This window comes from Puma concolor, chromosome B4, assembly GCF_028749965.1.
Source record: "Puma concolor isolate L17-30 chromosome B4, mPumCon1.1.hap2, whole genome shotgun sequence".
NCBI lineage: Eukaryota > Metazoa > Chordata > Mammalia > Carnivora > Felidae > Puma > Puma concolor.
The window spans coordinates 137417525-137439338 of NC_141673.1; the positions used below are offsets into that span (position 1 = coordinate 137417525).

The window sequence follows — 21814 nt, forward strand, 5'->3', positions numbered from 1 at the left end:
CACTGGGCACAGAGCAGCCTTGTCGGAAAATGTACTTCGCTGGTGTGAGTTTGTCATCCTCAATGACAGAAGTGTCTGGAGGTGTGTGTTTGCTTTTCTTATGTAACCACAAAATAGCGGTTGGTTTCTCTCTAATAGATAAGGGTGACAGAAGTTGCTGTTGGCTTGAAAATGATGTATGAACTCTAATTCTGAGAATGAACTTAGTGAGTTTAGTCATGACAGACCTAGCTCTTACTTCTTCCCCTCTCCTTTTTCCCAATGCCACCCAACCCCACTCTGTTTTCTCCTTCCTTTGGAGACGCAAAGAAACCAGAGTGGCCTCAGCAGAAAATGTCAGGAAGCGTGTGCCATGCTGACAGCATTTGCAGATGCCTGGGCTCCACCTGGGTGGCTTTTTCTTCTTTTCTTTTTAAAAGTAAACACAGCGCATCAATTACGGAGCACGTGGAAATAAGGGACCGGCTTCAAAGGACTGACTGCCTCCCTGCCAGGCGGTTAAAGAGCTGTGCCGTCCCAGGAAGGAAGAAGGCTTTACTTCCTACTCCCGGACTTTTCTTAGAGCCCTGCGGAAAGACCTCTGATGTAGGGAAAAGACAGCTTGGCGCTGGGGATTCCTTCTAGTTCTTGGACCTTCTGAACCCAAGCAGAAAAGAACCCTTTTTAGAAATTTATTTGGCAGAAACAAGGAAAGGATGTGAACTTGACTTTGAAACACCTTATGCCTTACGGATTGTATACGTGTCCAGTGTGTTCTTAGGAATACCTAAGGAAATTATGATGTAGGTAACCTTTATTACCACCATTCTTTTTAAATAAGGAATTTGAAATGCAGACCAGTGGCCTAGGAAATCCAAGGCAACACGGAGCTGGTCTTCCGACTTCCTATATGCCCCCGTGGGCCGCAATCTAACATTGCAAACCGGGTGGCATAGCTCACCTGACAATCGAGCTGCTGAATTCTGCTCAAGTCCTGCTCCAGGCTTAGAACCAGAGCTGCTTAGGTCTAAAATTACAGATGCTAGTTATTCACATCTCTGTCGTTTCTATCAGTGCTGTCGTCTTCAGGTTTTGTGGCTTCCAGTAAAATGCAAGTGGTTCAAGGAGGAAAGACCTATAATGCATGCTCAGTGACTATTTATGGTGTGAATATTATTGAACAGATCATTTATATGTTATTCCTGTAACACCTGAATGCAGGATGTCTCTCCAGGATGGCAGGTTTCTGTCTATTAGATCCATTAGAATAGCAGAATGTGAGCATAGCCAGCAAACTTGGAAACGATTCTGCACCGGCGGGTGTTGGGGCTCAAATAGACTAGAGAGCTTGATCTCTACTCCCCTGTCTTATTGGCAAAGAAGCTGAGACCCCCAGAGATGGAGTGATTTTCCCAGGGTTGCCAGCTCTTCACTGAGCTTTGTCTTGGCCTCTCATTCTTAGTGCAAACACAAGCACCGGTCCCAGTTAGAAACTCGGCCTCTTTGTGTTGCGCAGGCCCCTGCCTCTGGCAGAGGATCAAGGAACACGGTGACTGTCAAAATGTGGTTGCTTTCCTAGACCTTGAACTTCGTATCGCAGAAATGCCCTTGGGCTCGGCATATTTATAAGTTTGCATCCATATGAACATATCAGACACACTCCAGTGAGTAAGGGAAAAAAATCATTTGAAATTTGAATGTGAATACTTTTTGGAGAAAAGAATAAAGAATGGATATTACTTCATATGGGAAATAGAGGCTTGGGGGTGACTTTAATATGTAGCATCACCATAAGCAGGATAATTGAAAAGAGAGTGCGAACCAGGAAGTTTCTGATCTCCACCTAAAAGGGAGAAATAGGCTTTTAAAAAAAATTTTTTAACGTTTATTCATTTTTTGATAGAGACAGAGCGTGAGTGGGGGAGGGGCAGAGAGAGAAGGAGATACAGAATCCGAAGCAGGTTCCAGGCTCTGAGCCACCAGCATAGAGCCCGACGCAGGGCTCGAACTCACGGACCGTGAGATCATGACCTGCGCTGAAGTCGGATGCTTAACCAACTGAGCCACACAGGCGCCCTGAGAAATAGGCTTTTAATAGGGCAGAAAGTTTTCTGTTTAGTTGTTAAAAAAAATAAAAGTGATAATCAGCAGAACTCAGCCCAGACTTACTAAACTTCATGCCAAACTCACCTAATTTCCATTTTCATAGGGTTCCCAGACTAGTGAAGTACTAAGCCAGTAAGGGAGCATTTTGATTTCAGTGAGAGGTTTAGCCAGAATGTCTTATAATCCTACTTCTGAATGTACAGAAATGTCGCAGCTCGTGCCAAGGAGTGACAATTCCAGGACTGGGGAGGAAGTGCTATCTCGGGGGTAAATTTCAGTGTAGGAAAGAATCTCCAACCAAATTTAAACTACACTGTACATATAATCTGTCCATTTTATATATATATATATATATATATATATATATATATATATATATATATATAATATACTTTATAATTTTTTGATGTTTATTTATATTTGAGAGATAGAGACAGTGTGTGAATGGGAGAGGGACAGAGAAGGAGACACAGAATGTGAAGCAGACACTAGGCTCTGAGCTGTCAGCGCGGAGCTGAATGCGGGGCTCGAACCCATGAACCGCGAGATCATGACCTGCACTGAAGTTGGACACTTAACTGACTAAGCCACTCAGGAGCCCCATATATGTATATGTATACATACACATACACATACACATACACATACACATACACATACACATGCATATATGTGTATATATATAAAGGACTGTGATATATTTAAAGGACTGTGATAGCTAAATGCGTATTTGAATCGGACAAAGGGCTAGTATCCAAAATCTATAAAGAGCTCACCAAACTCCACACCTGAAAAACAAATAATCCAGTGAAGAAATGGGCAGAAAACATGAATAGACACTTCTCTAAAGAAGACATCCAGATGGCCAACAGGCACATGAAAAGATGCTCAACGTCACTCCTCATCAGGGAAAAACAAATCAAAACCACACTCAGATACCACCTCACGCCAGTCAGAGTGGCCAAAATGAACAAATCAGGAGATTATAGATGCTGGAGAGGATGTGGAGAAACGGGAACCCTCTTGCACTGTTGGTGGGAATGCAAATTGGTGCAGCCGCTCTGGAAAACAGTGTGGGGGGCTCCTCAAAAAATTAAAAATAGACCTACCCTATGACCCAGCAGTAGCACTGCTAGGAATTTACTCAAGGGATACAGGAGTGCTGACGCATAGGAGCACTTGTACCCCAATGTTTATAGCAGCACTCTCAACAATAGCCAAATTATGGAAAGAGCCTAAATGTCCATCAACTGACGAATGGATAAAGAAATTGTGGTTTATATACACAATGGAATACTACATGGCAATGAGAAAGAATGAAATCTGGCCCTTTGTAGCAACGTGGATGGAACTGGAGAGCATGATGCTAAGTGAAATAATCCATACAGAGAAAGACAGATACCATATGGTTTCACTCTTATGTGGATCCTGAGAAACTTAACAGGAACCCATGGGGGAGGGGAAGGAAAAAAGTTAGAGTGGGAGAGATCCAAAGCATAAGAGACTCTTCAAAACTGAGAACAAACTGAGGGTTGATGGGGGGTGGGAGGGAGGGGAGGGTGGGTGATGGGTATTGAGGAGGGCACCTGTTGGGATGAACACTGGGTGTTGTATGGAAACCAATTTGACAATAAATTTCATATATTAAAAAAAAATAAAATTAAGTAAATGCATATTTGAGGGTTCACAGTCTTCTCTGGAAAGAACTTTGAAGCAATTTGTGATTCAGAGTGCTGAACTTGAGCGAGTGTCCCCAAGGTCAGGGTATATAACTTTGGACAAAGTCCTCCAAGCTCTAACGTGTTACTGTCATTCACTGATGAGTCCTGGAATCCTGGGAAAACAAAGTATTAGGATCAACAGAAGGAAAAACCGAGGCTCTAATTATCAAATGCACCAATATCTCTCCCCTCGTGCGAAGAACTATAACTTGATGCCCTGCCATGTCACTTTCGATTATTAAAAGTAAATTAAAAGCACTTCCTTTACGAGGTGTTTGGAAACCGTTCAGTTACAAGGTGACAGGCAGCCTAGAATCGGAAGTAGGAGGTTGGGTCTGACTCCAGCTCAGACTTCCCTCCGAGCAGCGAGCAGCGGTGAGGAAACTGCTCGGTCAGACGTGCGTCACCTCGGTGTCAGTGATGTGGCATCACAGCCAAGCAAGGAAATTCTCAGTTTTAGTGCTGCCTGGGTTCTCTGAAACAGAAGCAGCCCCTGGGGAGGAGTTCTGGCTGTAGGGGGCCATTCCCCATGCCCTTCGAACCCAGTCATGCCAACGGTAGTTTTGAAACCGAGGATTTAACATTTCCCAAAGAAACAGCTTCTGTAAGATGCTTCTGGTCTCTCTGTGACGAGGTCATTTCTGTCAGAATGCCATATTAATCAGAATCTAGCTCGCTTTCCTAGCTTACTGCAGGCCCAGCAAGGAAAGAACCACAAGTGGTATAGACAGGTTGGGCAGGACTTGCAGACCAATGTCCTGGCTGCCCCCGAAGCTAGCTGTCCCTGGGCCCCAGAGGTGGACACCAGAATAGGCACAGTAGATGTCCTCCCTAGACAAGTTGCTCTTGCTTCAGAGTGTAAGCAGCTCAGCCAGATGAGGGGCATTTCGGCCGGGAACTGAAGGCAGATGGCGGGGGACACTGGCCGGAGCCACGGTCCCGTTCTCACTGCTCTTAGAGGTGACATGTACAGTCCTCCTGGGGAGAGGGCGTGCCGGGGAGCCAATCTCCCTCCTTCCTCTCTGCCTTCCTATTTGCACGAAGACCAGATGTTCTGTTTGTGCAACTTTTATGCCATGCCATCAGCAGGGAGGAAGCACAGGACTGCGGAAGCCCCACAGGAAAGCACGTGGGGCGAGTGGCACCAGGGTAGCGCACCCAGTAAAGGGCAGTCCTGATCTGCTTCCCTGACCGATGTTGCAAAGACAGGAAGTGTGGCTTCATTACTAGGATCCACTCAGGCCAAGGTGCCTCCTGACGGCCCGAGAGAAGCGTTAGATGAATAATACCTTGTAATCACCCCTGTGTCTGCAGCAGCAAAGATCAGCCACGGAGGACTCAGGGGGAACCCAGAGGTCTGACAAAGATGTCAGTGTAACGCAGTCAGATGGAGTTAGAAAGAATTACCTCCAGGGCAGCGCTGAGCTTACAGGAGATCGAACGACCATGTGTGCTGTCCTAAAAGCGCTCCACCATGATCAGCTGTGCGACCGTGGACAAATGTCCTCACCTCTCTGAGCCTGTTTCCCTCTGTGTGACACAGGGATGAGAATACCAACTGGACTGTGTCACGAGACGTCAGCATTCAAATGGAGGAAACGTCTGCGAAATCGTTTTGAGTAAATGGCAGGTTCTGTTTTCCCTTTCCCATTCATTTCCTTAAGGGGCGGACTGAAGCAGAGATTAATGCAACAGCTTACCGCTTTTCCATTCTTTTTAGAACAAAACGAAATGGTGGTTTTAAAAACAAACAAAAGGGAAACAATCCCCCACTGCTGAGAGCTGTTCACAAATGTCCCTGGTGAAGGGCCCAGAATACTCAGCCCCTCCCTTCTCCGCACCCGCTGACCCAGGCTCCTGCACCCCGCGCACCTCAGGACCTGCCTCTCTGTCCCGTAAACATGGTCAGGCAGTGGCAGCTTGATCAGTGCTCACTCCACTCTGAGCCCCCGGGATGGGAGATGTTGAGAATTAGGGGCGGGGGTATTTTCAAGATGTTGTAGGGGTTGGTTTTGTGTTTCAAGGAGGAAAGGGCCGTGGCCCAGAGCTCAGACTTTTGTTTCTTGCAGCCCAAGAGCGTGACACTACTAAGTATGCAATGTGCTTCTTTCTGCTCTGTCTCCCAGACAGAGGAAGACTCCCCAGGCAAATCTGAATTTCAAATGTTTAAACCTCAGGAAAATACCTGCGCCCAGGAGATGGTTCGGTTCATTTTGTGCCGTCAGCTCTGGGACGGGAACAGGACGTCGATGCCAGATGCCCCATTTGGTTGCCATTGTCACATCCTCTTTCTTTTCTCATGAGCGGGACGGGGAGGACTGGCTGGTCAGCCTGAAGGTGGGGAAGAGGAAGAAGCAGAGAGGGAGGAGAAGGACTTTGTAGAGTATAATAATAAAATTCTCTTTTGTGATCAGGACAGTTCTCTGTCGTTCAGCCAAGGCTTTTCAGCTATATTCTTGTTTCTTCCTGAAGTCTTGCGAGGTGAGGTATTCTTTAATCTGTATGCTTGGCTGCTGTCACAGAGGCTCCAAATTAACAGCGGTCTAAGCTTGATGGTTGACTTCTCCCCGACCTGAGAATCCGGGCCCCAGCGATCAAGGGCATTGCCAAGGTGATTCAACGCCACCCCTTGTGTATTCTAGCCAGGGGCAGGGGAATCAAAGGGGATGGATGTGGGGGCAGCTCTCAGTCTCTGTGCTACTTGCAAGGTCTGTGCCATCAGCTGCCCTGACCTTCAGATACCCTCTTTTGGAGACCACCAGTGGCATATGTTCCCTGTCTTTTTTTTTTTATGTTTATTTTTAACAGAGACAGAATGTGAGTTGGGGGAGGGGCAGAGAGAGGGAGACACAGAATCTGAAGTGGGCTCCAGGCCCCGAGCTGTCAGCACAGAGCCCGACGCGGGGCTCAAACCCACGAACAGCGAGATCATGACCTGAGCTGAAGTTGGATACTTAACTGACTGAGCCACCCAGGCGCCCCAGCACATGGTCCCCTTCTTGACCTCATCCTCCTTCTCCTCCTGGCTCACCTTCCCTGCTTCCCTCTCCACTGCCCCGTCTCCAGTCCCACCCCCAGCTGTAGTCATCTTTTCCCACTCCACCCCTGCTCTCCATGCTCGGCATCACCTGCCTGGCCCGTCTCCCCCCACTCCTGCCTCTCTCCCCAGAGTCCTTCCCCAGACCCTTCTTCTCTCCACCCTTGGGCCGTGGGGGCCCCTCAGGTGTCCTGGAGCTGAGCAAGGGCCGGATCCCACTGCTCAGTAAAAACAAAGAGGAGTCTCTGATTGGACTGCCCCAGCTGTCTTAGTGTGTGTTCATAAAACCCCAAATGGGAGGTCGGGACACAGTTCCTAGTAAATCTGTTCTAAATCCATCGTAGGTGGTTTCATGGCACCATTTTGTGCTTCAGGAAACATGCACATGTGGATTCAGCGTCACGGGTAACATTTCGGTGGGAAAAAGTATACTGTGTGATCTGAACAAGCTACTTGTCCATGGACTTGTGGGCCACTGCTCTCTGCTAAATTAGGAATCCCTATGAGAAGAATTGGAGTGGTGTTGAAGTCAAGAGCTATGGTTTTGTTGTCTAAGCGCTGCCCCAAGACACCTCCTGTAGAGGACACTCCCAGTCAGCTGGTACTAAATGAAAGAAAGACTTGTTCAGTTGCCAGATGTTATCAGGGCCAGGGATCTGAATGGGTGCCAGGTGATACCCGGGGCCAGGCCCACAGAGGCCTTGCCATGGAAAGAGACTAGATACGAAATCAGAGGAGGTAGGCCCCATCACTTACAAGCTCTGCAAACCTGAAGAAAGCCCTAACTTCCGCAGGCATCCGCCTCTCTCCTCTCTGTAATGGGAACCATCCATCCTGCTTTACATAAAGGTTGGAGGGAAAAATTGAGTCACTACGGGCAGCATTTTTCTCTTTTTGCTCATGCAAGATCATTTTCAAAAATCAGAATGGTAAACTCTTCACAAGTAACTGTTTAAAATGACCTAAAACCCAGTCCACCCAGCGATGGCATTTTGATTTAAATCTTCCCCGCCAAGATTTATGCATGTGACTGTAGAGCTCTTTAAATGAGCTCCTTTTTTATATACACACCCACACGTTATAGTTAGTACATCCCTTCTTCAGCTTCACTATATCCTGTAAGTATCTTTATTTTAGGGAATAATGATCTACTGGTTATAAAATATTCCACTGTAGTCATTTGCCATCATTTATTTCAACAATATCTTATTTTTGGACGTTGAGGCCGGTTAGGCCATTGTTAAGCGATGCCTGACTGGGCATTCTTGTATGTAGACCTTCAAATACTTATCTTAAAGTCATTTAATACACGTTTTCTTCCATAAAGATTGTACAGGTTCCTTATCCAGGCCATTATGGCCAGATCTGTTTCCAAATTTATACTCTCTAAAAGTAATAAAGTTATACACTGTATATTACAAAATATTCCCAATAAACTGCATGTTGTGGGGGAGGACACTAACAGTTAATGTTCAGCATAATAAATAGACCATAACTAGCCCATATCAAGTTTTGCTACTACATTAGTTTGCACTACAGAATTTTTTTTTTCTATGTTCAGAGCATTTTGGATTTTGGAATGGCAGAGAGGGGATTATGAAGCTGACTAATTTACATTTCTTTTATTTCTAGTGAAATTGAACTTTTTATGTATCTTATTGGCCCTTTATAACATTTGTTCTGTAAAATGCCTGTTCTCGATCTTCGCCTATTGTTTTATTAGGCAAATAAGATTTCACTATTAGGTGTGTCCCCTTTTAGTGATGTTTAATAGCTTTTCACATATTTATCAAATATTTTGCCACATACTTTACAATTATACCTCCCATTTTGTTGTTTTTCTTATACTTTGTTAATGTTTAACACACACACGGTATAGAAATGTATTCCTTTATGGACCTTGTCTCCACAGACAAGGTATGATATTTGATAAGTCTTCCCTGATTACAAAAGATTACATAATTATAATCTACATATCTAGTACTTCTGGTTGTGTAGAGGTTTTATTTCTACATTAATATCATCAATCTATCTGAATTTTATTTTGATGTTAGCTTTAATGTAGGTTTTAGCCAATGGCTACCACCCCATTTATTAAGCAATCCTAACTTTCCCCACTGACATCACCTGCCGTCTTCACTGCACACAAAACTTTCATTAATATTTGGCTCGTTTCAGGACATTCCATTTTGTTCTGACAATCTGTCCAACTATTCTGCCAGTGCCAGATGATGTCTATTATCACATCTTTATTTTTTTTAATGTTTGTTTATTTTGAGAGAGAGCACGAGCAGGGGAGGGGCAGAGAAAGAGGGAGAGAGAGAATCCCAAGTAGGATCCGCACTGTTAATGCAGAGCCCGACGCAGGGGTCGAACTCACCAACTGCGAGATCATGAACTGAGCCCAAAGCGGATGCTTAACCGACTGAGCCACCCAGTTGCCCCCATTTTAATATCTATTAAGTCTGGGGAGGAAGGAAGAATGAATAGGCTGAGCACAGGATCATTAGGACAGTGAAACTATTTCGTGTGATACTATAATGATGGGATACCTTATCATTATACTTTTGACCAAACCCAATGAATGCCCAACACCAAGAATGACCCGTAAAGTAAACTATGGACTCTGAGTGATAATGCTGTCAGCGTGGGTTTGTGGATTGTAATTGGTATGCCATCTGGGGGGGGGGGTGTTAATAGTGGGGGAGAATTGGGGGAGGGGACAGGAAGGGTGTGGGAAATCTCTGTACCTTCTGAAGTTTGCTATAAATTTAAAACTGCTCTAAGAAATGAAGTCTATAAAAAAAAAAAAAAAAAAAAACAACCCTACCCCAAACCTAAACATTGCTTCTGAAATCGTAGAGCTTACATTCAAGGGCGGGGGGGGGGGGGGCGTTATACAAAAAGATAAATAGAGAATTAGAGTAGATTGCAATTTAGCGAGTATCATGGTACAAATGGGTGCCATAGACCAGCGCTGCTCAAACTCTGTGATGAAGAGCCAGTTTTGAAAAACAAAAGCAAGTTCCAGTATCTATCAAGACTAGCAACATGTTCATTACCTTCATTTTTGCAAAGCTATTTGTAAGCTGTCAGGTGCTCGATGCATATTAGTTATTTGCCGCTAATCCGTAATGGATTCGTTGTTAAAATGAAGATCCTTCTTCCCTCCACCTTCCCTCCATTGTTCTCCTCTGGAGAACAATGAAATTGCCGTTACGCAATGCAGTGCTGTCCTTTTCAGAGATTGTTGGCTCATATGAAGATGCTGAAGTACATTTCACACAATGGCTCTGATCACACAATAATCTTAAGAGCTCGCTAAAAATTCACTAAGGGAAGTCAAAGCTTGGCATTTGCAAGAGATATATCCCATAATCGAATAGTTCTTTTTTCTCTTTGCCATTGTTTTTTCTTCAGAGAAGCAAGGGTATTAATCTCTTCACATTTCATGTGTGGATGAGGGATACAGAAGACCCCTTTGGGGGGTGCGGAATGAGCACTCCGCCAGATTCATTCACTCACCGAGTGCCTGGCTCAGTGAGTATATGAGGTTGTTGGGGCTGGTCAAAATTCGCCAGAGTGCCTATATCACAAATAAACCTGAGTGGGTGAAAGGGTCTCACATCTGGTGCGTTAAACTGTCTTTCTGTGTGAGCAGTACTAATACTTTGTGCAAATAAATGAAGAAGGATCTAGGTGGACCTGGGGTATGGTAACACTCCTTCCAGTAATTAGACAGTAACTTTGATCTCTTGCCTTAATTTCTCTGAACCTTAATCCCCTTACCTGGTATGAGAGCAGACAGACCATTTGATCACTAAGAGCCCTTTCAGCTCTCAGAAAAATGAACAGATCAGCAAATTTGTTCACTGATTTATTCATTCCTAATTGATTTATCCACTTATTCAAAAGACACTTCTTGCGAGCATGTTATAGGTCCATTACCATGCTACTTGTGGTCCCCAAATGGGAAGGCAGAAGGCAGCGGAGAGATACGTTGCCCCACGCCTATGCACTCCCTTCTTTCTGTGGGGCTGGAATCGCTGACCTTGGGGGAGCGATGAGAGATGGTGAGAGATGGAGGAGGGAAATCCTCTTGGCTTCACCACATTTAGTGCATTTGGATAGACCAAGGCTCCTGAACCCTAGCACTGTGCATGCATTTGTTGGGGGGCGGGGCTGCCCTGCACATTGTAGGTTGTTTGGTAGTATCTCTGGCCTCAACTCACCTGATGTGAGTCGTACCCTCTTCCCAACGTTGGTGACCACCGAAGATGTCTCCAGACATTTCCAGATGTCCCCTGGAGGCAGATTGCCCTGGTTGAGAACCAGTTATATAGAACCATCTAGGTGCCCAGATCCTGGGCAAGTGAGATGAAAAGGACCCAGGCCCAGCCTTACGGAGTTTACGTGAGTACACCCTTCCTCAGACTTCAGTGTGCACCTCCTAAGTGGAACCCTCAGTTTGCTGAGCTCTGCCCACGGAGCTTCTAACTCAAGCGGGTCTGGGTGGGGCTGCAGGGTTTGCATTTCTAGAGTTCCATCATTGGCGCCCATGCTCCTGGTCCTCAGGACCACCCTTGAGAACCTCTGAGCCAGTGTGTTCCTATCTTTCCCAGTAGGTGTGTGTCCACTGCAGTTATGGCTAACACTATGAATGTACTCTACTCACACAGTAAAACTAGTGTTCCCTGAGAGTCAGAGTGGTCTGTGGCTTTTAGAACGGGAAAATAGGGAAGAGTCGGTTAAGCGTCCGACTCTTGATCTCAGCTCAGGTCATGATCTCACGGTTCATGAGTTCGAGCCCCACGTCGGGCTCAGTGCTGAGAGTGTGGAGTCTGCTTGGGATTCTCTCTCTCTGCCCCTCCCCTACCCTGTCTGTCTCTCTCAAAAATAAATAAACTTAAGAAATTAAAAAGTCAAACAAAATGAAAAAATAGACCCTATGTGGGCTATAAACCCACAATCAATTTGACATGTGTCAAGAAGAAAACAAAGTAGAGGATCTCATAAGCTCGAACAGTGACAAATGGTGGTCGATTTTATAAATTAATTTTGACTTGGCTCCGAGTGAGCAGATAAATAGGTCAGTTAGTGAGCTAGTGGAGGAACCTAATCATTTTGATGTTCCCATGAATTCTCAGCTCTAACTACAAACGTGCTTTGACAACCCACTCATTCCTAAGTTGGGGACACTTCTCTGTGCAACAAGATGTGGGCGACTCCCTTAGATCCACACGCACACATCCACCCAAGATCATCTGACCCCACTCTGCCTCTTTCTTCTCCTTCTTGTGGTCCCCATCCCCGGTCCACCCCATCCCCTTCTCTGGGAAACTCTTCATGTGATGGGCAGTAATGCAAAGCAGCATTGCCTGTTGTTGGAGGGTTCCCTGTATGTTTATTCTGTGCAGAACTCTTAGTTCGTCTGTGGACTGCACGTTGCCATTTCCGCTTGCTGTGGTCATACTACCAGATACTGTATTTTCTTTGAAAAGTGTCACACACCCTGAGGAGGAAGTGGGGTGTGGTATCAGAGCAGCCCTGGGAGGGCAGGGGTGTTTTGCTACTGGTAATCCCAGGAGTGGGAGCCTATGTTGCCATTTCTTGTCTTCTGAGTCTCTGACGCAAAGCCCATGTTAACTGGCCACATCACTTTATTAACAGGATAGAAGGGCAAGCAGGTGGAGCCCCGGCTCTCAAAACCTCCTTCTTGGATCCAGAACAATGCTTTGTACAGAGCAGGCAGGTTTAGCAAATGCTTACTGAGTAATGGTAAACATAAAATGGTGTATGTCGCTTCGTTACTTAGCTAGTAGTTTAGGTGTAGGACATAGTCCGTTGAACAAGTCATCGTCACTGGCAGCTAATTTTCATCAGGGAGACTTTCTCAGGATCCCTTGGGAACGTCCCATGTGATTCCACCAAACACTATCACAAGCATTTCCCATAAATCCACTCATGTAATCCCCGTAACAACTCTATGAAGTACATCTATTATTTTCCCCATGTTACAGATACGGAAACAGAGACACAAAGAGGTTCACTCATTTGTTGAAGACGGTGCAGTTGGAAAAGCTGGCTTTCATGCCATGGCAGTGTCATTTGCCCATCCGTGTGTCTCCATCCTCTGTGTCCACTGGCACGTAAAGGCCAGAGGAAGACGGACTGTGTGTCCAAGAATTTCACACTCACCTTCTCAGTCAAGGTGCCCATTGACCCGAGTGCCCTGGGCCCTGGCTCCGATTTGGCACCCCGAGTTGAGGTGGTGTACTTTTCCTCACTGAGCACCTACCTGGCAGGAAGCCCTCTTACTCTAGTGCCTTAGGAAGATTACAAAGTGTCCCGTGTCTCTTTAGAGCTAGTGGGTTGCCAAGAAGGGACAGTCACAGAAACGATTGTCTCCGCGCTCCCCCCCAACTTGATTGAGAGGTAACTGACCATCTAAAATCGGATATATTTAAGGTATACAACTTGGTGATTTGAGGTACCTGTACATTGTGAAATATGACCACTGTCAAGCTAATTAACATACCCGTCACTTCATATAGTTACTTTGCGTGTGTGTGTGAGTGTGTGCGTGTGTGGGGGGTGTGTGTGTGCTGAAGACTGTCTTTTAAGAGTAAATCTTGACACAGGGACTGAGCCACAAATTCAGTGTGCCTCCTATATGAGGCAGCATCTTTAGACTCAGTAAGTGATTACCTAACTGTGGCTAGAAAATCCTGCCAAGGAGACCAAGTCCCTCCCAACGTTACGTGAAGCAGTCAGCTAGCTTTGTTCTAGACCCCGGCCCTGGAATTCCTCACTCATCCCAATCTGCCATTTCTGACAGTGTGAATGAAGGGAGATTCAAGGAGATGGGAGAGCACACACTGGTGACATCCTGGGGAAGTTACTCAGATCTGCAGCGTTGACCTCATTTCCGGATGTGAGCTTACGTTGTTCCAAGGAACTTCAACTCCAATTATATTACCTGTTTTTGTTTTTTTTTTCACAGCTATGGGGTAGAAAGATCCTTCAACCACAGGTACTGACAAGGAGAAGCGTCCGATTGGTACCTAAGATAATTAAGCAAGTAGGGCAGCATGGAGGCCTGCTGAGAGAGCCCATGTGGGTGGTTGTAATCGTCCTTCCTAATTAGAGGCTGGGAGAACAGATGGAGACCATTCTATGGGGAAATCTCCATGCTCTCACTTCCTTCCTGACCTAACCTTAAAAGGCATTTTCTAACAAGAAATAATGTGCTAGTTTGGGTGGAGGTGCTTAGCAACCAAGGCTGAAATCCAGACTCTGCTATGTGCTAGCTCTGTGACCTTCAGCAAGCTACTCACCCACTGAAGCCTCAGTTTCTTAGCCGTAGAATGGAGTTGATTATACCCACCTTGTAGACTTGTTGAGAAAACTGAATAATATGAGCTATCATATATACACTATGGACTCTTCACATACATGTGAATTGTAGGGGGAGCCAATAAATACCTCTACTAGGCTGTGCTGTGTTTGGAACAAATGGAGAGAGCGATCAGAAGTCAGGGAAATGCAAAAAAAAAAAAAAAAAAGAAAGAACAAGTCAACCTGAGGCTGGATTTGGTGGCTATGGGCTAAAATATTCAAGCGATAGGTTGGTCTTTGTTCATGGTGTCAGAGGCCACGCTGGACAATGGCCAGTCTCCCAGGACTGAGGCAGATGGGTCCCACCCTGCTTCTGGCAGAGAAGAGTGAAGAAACATGTTCTATGAAAGTCCACAGATTCCCCCCAAGGGAGAGAAGAGGCTGGGGTGGGCAGGTGCCATTTACTTGTCTAAAACTTACCCATCGGATAAACCACTCCTCTTTCTGTGGGGAGCAGGGAAGGGTTTCTGAATGAAGCAGTGTGTAAGTGAGGTCCTCGAAAAAATGAGAAGGATTAGGGGATGGCAGTTTTTTAAGGGGGGGAGAAGACACAGCATTCCAAACAGAGGGACCAGTTTACATAGCCACCAGGATGGATGGTTGCGATGTACCCAGCAAACAGAGAAGTCAGGATACGACTAAGAGGCATGCTGTGGGGACTGGGAGGTGGTGGCAAGGGGGCAGTGGGAGCCAACATGTAGAGGCTCTGAAATAATGGGTTAAGAAGCCATGATTTAATTCAGCAGGGACTGGGACAGTTTTCTTGAGTATCGGTATAATTTGATCAGAGCTAAGCTTTAGTGGACAATGTTCATGTCACACATTAAAATGAGTGTCAGGGGGCACCTGGGTGGCTCAGTCAGTTAAGCATCCGACTTCAGCTCAGGTCATGATCTCATGGTTCATGGGTTCAAGTCCCACATCGGGCTCTGTGCTGACAGCTCAGAGCCTGGAGCCTCTTTTGAATTCTGTGTCTCCCTCTATCTCACTGCTTCTCCCCCATTCATGCTTGCTCGCTCTCTCTCACTCACTCTCAAAACTAAATAAACATAAAAAAATTTTAAATACTAAGAAAATTTTAAAAAATAAAATTAGTGTCAGAATATGCACAATGACATCCCAGGTGGCTCATTTTCTATATTTCGATCTTTGTTTTGTTTCTACATTATTTTTGGTTATATTAGTTATATTCTGCTGGGGATGTCACAATAGAATACCACAGATGGGGGGGGGAGCTGTCATGTGTCTGGCGGCTGGACATCCAAGATCGTGGTGTCCTCAAAGTTGGTGTCTGATGAGAGCTCTCTTCACCTTCCCACTGTGTCTTTACACCATGAAGAGAAAGAAATCTCTGGTGTCTCTTCTTCTTCTTACAAGGACACTATCCTATCGGATTAGGGTCCTGCCCTCACAATCTCATTTAACCTTAGGTAAATTAATTAGGGTCTCAACATGTGAATTTGTGGGGGACACAGTTCAGTCGCTAGCACTTGAAGGAGGGGGTGTCTTGTTAATGTTTTTAGGTAGGCGGGCAGTACCAGCTCTGTTAACAAATCCCCTTCCTGACCATTTCTAACAGCTGGTGGAATGTTAGGCTTACATTCTTTGGTCTTTGCAGCTCATGCTCTAGGGATTATTTTAAAATATTATCTTCAGGTCATGCTTCTTTTTTTTTTTCTTGGTCCCCAAAAATATGGAACACTTCACGAATTTGCGTGTCATCCTTGCACAGGGGCCATGTTAATCTTCTCTGTATCGTTCCAATTTTAGTATATGTGCTGCCGAAGCGAGCACCAGGTCATGCTTCTTATTCTAATTCACTTTTGAGACCACATGTGTGGCCAAGAGGCTAATATTTATTTTTTCTTCCTTTTTTTAAAAAATGTTTATGCATTTTTTGAGAGAGAGAGAGTGTGTGAGCAGGGGAGCGGCAGAGAGAGAGGGGACAGAGGATTCGAAGCGGGCTCTGAGCTGACAGCAGTGAGCCAGATGGGGAGCTTGACCTCACAAACCATGAGATCATGACCTGAGTTGAAGTCGGACGCTCAATCGACTGAACCACTCAGATGCCCCACGAGGCTAATATGTAATCTGAGTCTTTTTATTATATTGTACTACTTTGTAGAAGTCTTAGTACCAGGGTAAAATGCTTTTCATTTGATGGTTCTCTTATTACCACCTTTCTTCTCTGCCCATTTCCAGGCAAGTAATTCTTAATTTGTAGGTTATTTTCTACAGCAATCACTTTTACCCGAGAAACCTTTCTATCTGTAAAGAGATGTAAAAGCTACAGATGTCACTTCATTTGCCGACATCTGCCTGGTGTTTAATCCCCAAACTTGGGCTTAGGTGACCCACTTGGAAACTATTGAGTGCTTTTTGTCCTATTCCTGGGTTGACTACAGATTCGGTTGTGTTCTCTCTTCTACATGTTTGAGGTTTTGCTGTTTCTGTGAGATTCTCCCTCTGTCACCGAGATACCTCCTGCTAGGTTATAACAATACAGATGCTGTCCACGCTTTTGTTTTTAAATAAAGAAGTGTATGGGCACCTGACTGGCTTGGTCAATTGAACATCTGACTTCGGCTCAGGTCACTATCTCACAGTTCATGGGTTCGAGCCCCACGTCAGACTCTGTGCTAACAGCTGGGAGCGTGGAGCCTGCTTCACATTCTGTGTCTCCCTCTCTCTCTCTGCCCCTCCCCTGCTCGAGCTCTGTCTCTCTCCCCACCCCACCAAAAATTAAAAACATTAAAAACATTTACATAAAGATATATATGCTCATTCCTATTTCACATGCTGCAAAGAAAGAGAAGTCTTATTTTTTGGTTTTGTGTTTTTTTTTTTTTTTTTTTTTTTTTTTTTTTTTTTTGCTGATGAGAGTATATAGAACTTCTGTTGCTTTCTATTTCTGTGGAACTTCTCCTCCTCGGCTTTTGTTATGTGGTGGCAATCCTTAACATCACTGTGAAAGCATTTGGCAGGTTTGAGTTGTGGTAGGTGAGTCAGTGTGGGTAAGTAGGTGAGTCAGCACCCAGGGAGTCCGGAATTCTCAGTTCAGCACTTGAGGTCTATGACCTTAACCGTGCCGCTGAGCAATGATATTGTCCATCTGCTGGCTTCGAAGCTACCTGCTAAAGACAGATGAGATCATGCTTAAAGGGGAAAACATTGAGTCATAAGAGTAAAGATTCTCTGCAAATTTAAAGTACATATTATGAGATTTCGCAGCTGAGAAAGCAAAAGCACAGAAGATTGGATAGGCATCCTGACTGTCCATCATGATAAGTGCTCGCGTCGGGATGACTCTATCACAGGGTAATAAGTGCTCTAGGAGAGATACATGTGGGTTTTTATGGGAGTTCGGTGGCAGAGTGCAGAGGGAGGCCATATAATTCAGCCAAGATGTGCTTCTAACAGACGGTCTCTACTTTTCTTCCTGCCCATTTTTGGTACAAACTAATAAAGTCAGTAGAGTCCCTTGGAAAATATATCAGAGTTGCAATAATAATCATAACAGCTAACATTTTTGAGTTTACTCTGCGCCAGCCCCGTCATAAGCGCCTCCGTGCATTTGCCCATTCCGTCCGTGTAGCCCTTTGAAATGAGTGATGGTATTATTACCCCTTTCCAAATGAGAAGACAGGCTTAGGGACACTAAATAACTCCTGCAGTTGAGTCCATAATGGCGTCGGGTCTTTGTAACAATGCCTGGGATATTTCTCTCGTATCGACTTCCTCTAATACTGCCTGCTGCTTGATTGGACCACACCATACCCTTGCAGGTTAAAATATATACATATAAGCATGAAGATTAAGAGATTATATAAAGCATTGCTTTTGAAAATCAAGTTCCTTAGCAAAAATGCATTGAGCATCTACTACTTATCAGACAGAGGGATCAGCCCTGGAGGTGCGTGAATGACTAAGACTTGGTCCCCGCTCTCAGAGCCCACAGTCTGCTTATTTGGGAAGACCAGTGTGACCCAATATATCTAATAAAGTGTTAAAGGGAAATCTGGCAGTGTGAGCACCAGATCTCCTCCCCAGTCCCACGAAGCTGACTGGAATGTCCAAAGGAATGTGGCAATAGAGAAAACCCTTTATCACAACTTGGGTCTCGTAGTAAGGCACCCACATGCACTGACTCTGGAGGGGTCTTGCTAGATGAAACCAGAAGGACTTCTATGGTTTGAGTGACAAACATGGTACCTCAAAGATGAAGCAGGAGAAATCCTGGTGGGGCTCTGCTGTGCCCCCCAAATTTGGAGGCTCAAGAGAAAGAGCATGGGAGTGACAGCATCTACCCCACTGGGAAATGGGAAATGACAGAGCCACGGCAAATAAATATGGCAGGTGCTGTCTGAGAGCCATGCCCCAGGAGCTGGGGGGGGGGGGGGGGGCGGGGAGCCTGGAGGACTGAATGGATTCCACCAAGAAGTTCCAGAGGGAGGAGGGAGGATGATAGAGGCGGAGGGAAGAAAGGCTTCAAAGAGGAGGTAAGGACTGAGCAGGAGCTTGAAAGATGAAGGAAGTAGGGATGGGGTGCAGAGGGAGGATGGAACGAAATAGGAAAGCATTCCAGGGAGAGGGAATGGTATTGCTACAAGCCCAGAGCCATGAAACAGCTTGACACGTTGGACAAATGGCAATAGCTCCGCATGGTCCCAACTAAGCTCCTTCGGGCTGCAGCATGGAGATCTGACTGGGAGAGACAGGTGTCGGGACTGGGTAGGGCAACAGGTAAGTTGTGGTGGCTTGGAGTCACGCTGAGGCAAGTGGGGCGGGAAGGGGAAGGAAGGGGCAAGGCAAACCAGCTCTGGTCCAGGAGGGGAAAGGTGACATCCGAGTGCTGGGCAGAGCGCCAGGGTACCCGTCACCGAGCTGGTGAAATAGACGGGGCCCATTTGAAAGGCAGGACCCTGAGTTCTGCTTGGACCCGGTAGGTTGAGGGTCTGATGACAAAAATCTTGCATGTTAATTTCATCCTTGAATGCTTATTACATACCATCTTGGTGCTCCTGTGCACACACACGTGTGCGAGCCTTCAACAGGATTGCGGACATTTACATTCACAACAGCATTGTTTACAAGGGTGTGATTCGTGTTGCCCTTGCCAGTGTTAGGTGAGAGCATTTCAAAAATATTTGCTAGTTGCAGTGGCTTAAAAAAAATGCTATTGTGTCGTGTTTTATATTTAGTTTAACTCTTTTTATTGTTAGAGTTTTGTGAAGAGTTGAATATTAATAGATCCCCAAAGAATATGCATTATCAAATTCCAATATTATCCTTTCTCAGTTATTTTCTCCAAAAGGCAAAAACTTTCAAGAGAGCTTCAATAGCAGAGTAAAAGCCATTTGTTTTTTTTTAAGGCTCTGACATTTTCCCTCTAATAAATCAAAGCTACTCATGATTACTTTAGATTTTAATTCAATGTTTTATTGTATGAATTCTTAGTTTCCTGATGTATATTCTTTTGTCCATACCGGTGTGCATTTTATCTATATCACCTCTGAATTTATAGTCCATGCCTTGAAATGCCAATAGCATATTTTTAAATTTTGGTCTTGAAATGGTCACGTGGTAGAATTGACAGTTGTTCTTGCTATATAATTCTGTGAATTTAAATCTAGATTTCTGTGACCATCACCGTGACCAGGCTATAGTACAGGGTCACCTCCCCACGCCCAAAGCTTGCTCATGCTCTATCTTTATAACCCCCTGTCCTCTGTCCAAACCACTGCTAACCACTGTTGTCGCCATACGGTTTTGTCTTTTCAAGAATGTCCTGTAAATGCAATTATATAGTATCTTGTTTTATTTTGCATTTATATATATATATGTATATATATATATATTTTTTTTTTAATGCTTACCTATTTTTGAGAGAGAGAGAGACAACGTGAGCAGGGGAGGGGCAGACAGAGAAGGAGACACAGTATCCGAAGCAGGTTCCAGGCTCCAAGCTGTCAGCACAGAGCCTGATGCAGGGCTCGAACTCATGAACCCCAAGATCACGACCTGTGCCGAAGTGGGATCACCGACTGAGCCACCCAGGCACCCCCATTTTGCATTTCTTAAAGCGCTCACAGGCTGAACATCTTCCCACATAACTAATTGAAACTATGTTTGTTTGTTTGTTTAATATTTGGTATAGTTTGTGTTATTGCCACTTAATTCCTTGGGTCATAGGTGGTTTTTATTTTGTTTGGCTTTTTCAAATTTGTGTATGCTTATTATAAAGAATGACAGTTATTGTCTGTTGTAGTTACTCTAGATATTTTCTTTGACTTTGTTTTATTATTGTCTTCAAATGTGTAAGACTTACAAATAGTAATACCACTTGATCTAGTCATTTTGAAAACACTAGTGATCTACACTGATGCAGTATTCCTAAATTTAAAAAAATTATAAAAAGGTGCTTATTACGGCATTATTTCTATTATGAAAAAACATGTGTCTAAACATTTAACTAGAAGACTTTAGTAAAACAGGTCATTAGAAGATGGTGCAAGAAGTTAAAGGATGTTTACAAAGACAACATACTACCTTGGACAATTTTTATGGCAAAATGTTAAATTAAAGCTTTTGGGTTTTTTTAATGTTTATTTTTGAGAGGGGGGGAGGGACAGAGAGAGAGGGAGACACAGAATCCGAAGCAGTCTCCAGGCTCCGAGCTGTCAGCACAGAGCCCGACACGGGGCTCGAACCCACAGACTGTGAATCGTGACCTGAGCCGAAGTCAGACGCTCAACCGACTGAGCCCCCCAGGCGCCCCTGGCAAGATGTGAAATTAAAAAGCCAAATATAATCCTGTAAACACAGTATGAGCAAAGCATGTAAAACAAAACCACAAAACCTGTTCATTAAAAAAAGACGAAAGAAAATACATCAAAAGAGTAGTAGCAACTTGCTTCCGTTGTGGAACTATGAGAAGATTTTTTACAATTTGTGTATTTATTTTTCATAATGATCACATTTCACATTGAAGCTACAGGAGGGGAAAAACTCTGAGTAGCTCAGGAATGAAATGCTGCCTTTTACCTTAAAAAAATGCACCCCTAGGGGTGCCTGGGGGGCTCTGTCGGTTGAGCATCTGACTTCCACTCAGGTCACGATCTCACGGTTTGTGAGTTCAAGCCCCATATCAGGCTCTGTACTGACAGCTCAGAGCCGGGAGCCTACTTCGGATTCTGTGTCTCCCTCTCTCTCTGCCCCTGCCCTGCTCACACACTGTCTCTGTCTCTCAAAAGGTGAATAAACATTAAAAAAAATGTTAAAAAACAAACCACGCACCCCTGAGCAAACATGTTAGGTTCAGCACACAGATGCCCATTCTGTCTTCTAGATGTGAAAATGTCAGGTCCTGTCCCCGTGACTAGACCTTTAAAAAGTGAGGCAGTGGCCTGGCCAGCAAACAGATGCATGCCTGGGGTAAAATGCCAAGATGCTCATGGGTGTGGGGCTAGGGCTAGCAAATCTGGGTGGCTGGTGGGCTAGGAAATCAGCTAAGCAGGGCGTGCTGGAGGAGAAGGGGGTTCCACTATGATTCCCTCCCCTACTGCATCCGGAA

At 44.9% G+C, this 21814-nt stretch overlaps 1 protein-coding gene and 1 non-coding gene across 3 annotated transcripts in view; one reads left to right on the plus strand and one right to left on the minus strand.

Annotated features, from left to right (window-relative positions):
* PRKCQ (protein kinase C theta) overlaps positions 1 to 21814 on the plus strand; it is a 192892-nt gene that overhangs the window by 30487 nt on the left and 140591 nt on the right. The window lies entirely within an intron of this gene.
* On the minus strand, positions 15929 to 16035 carry LOC112868071 (U6 spliceosomal RNA). Its single transcript, XR_003224249.1, has one exon. It is a non-coding gene; the product is annotated as a U6 spliceosomal RNA (small nuclear RNA).